Genomic DNA, 1,146 nt, shown 5'->3' with positions numbered 1-1,146 from the left:
TTTTTTAAAGTATAATGCTTAGTTGTGAGTTTCAGAGGATATTCTAGGAGCAGGAGATAAATGTGAAAATCCAAGTAGAAAAAGGAGGATTTGGATGTATTAGATTTGGTAGAAGGAAGTTATACACTATTGTAAGTACTAATAAACATCAAATACATTAATGAAGAGAAGCTGAGCAGTGAGAGGTAGGACCAATCTGTCTACATTGTGCTTTACTTTTGTAAAACTTTACTGTTCATACTTTTCTATGTTATTGTTGTTGTTACGTTTTCTTGCATTAGCTGCAATTCATTACCGTATGAACACAGATGGAATAATTGATATAATGTGCACACTTTTCAAACTTTCCACCATGTTTAAATCGATTATTATAATAACGCCAATCTATTTCACTCAGGATCCTATTATCTTACACTGACTTCTCACTTTGCAATCATGGGGTTTTTTTTCCAAGCACTGACATTTTCTGACAACATGCCAATAATACATGATTTGAAACATTAACCCCCCCTTGCCTTTAAGGAGCATTCCAGAGTCATTTGTTGTGGATTCAATTAAAAAAAATTCTTGATAACATGTATCATCCTCTATTCTCTACAATGGTGTCTATTGCTCCGTTAATAATGGTTTTTGTTTTCTTGATGCTGAAGTATAATCTACATTGAAGACTTTTGTACTGTTGTTATGTGCTATCAAGTCATTTAACTCATAGTGTCTCTGTGAACAACATATATGAAACTTGTCCTTCATGGACCTCTCAGATTGTGACATGCTCAAGTCCATTGTTATAGTCACTATGTCAATTAATCTAGTTGAGAGTCTTGCTCTTTGTTGAAGGCTGTTGCTTTCGTTATATGCTTTTGAGTCGTGTATTACTCATGATAACCCTATGAACCACAGATCTGAACCAAACTCATTCCTGTCTTGTGCCATCCTCACAATATCTGGTTCACTTGAACACATTCCTGCAGTTACTAAGCCAATCCACCAGGCTGAAGATCTTCCTCTCTTTTGCTGACCTTACAGATTCCCAATAATGATGTCCCTCTCCAAGGAATAGTTTATTCTAGTAGCCTGTCTAAAAATGTAGTATGAACTTTTATCATCTTTGCTGCCACAAAACATTTTGGCTGCACCTTCTCCAAG

The sequence above is a fragment of the Elephantulus edwardii genome, unplaced genomic scaffold (assembly GCF_000299155.1).
Source record: "Elephantulus edwardii isolate Elephantulus edwardi_28Jun2011 unplaced genomic scaffold, EleEdw1.0 scaffold00159, whole genome shotgun sequence".
Lineage (NCBI taxonomy): Eukaryota > Metazoa > Chordata > Mammalia > Macroscelidea > Macroscelididae > Elephantulus > Elephantulus edwardii.
This window is presented reverse-complemented; position numbering follows the sequence as displayed.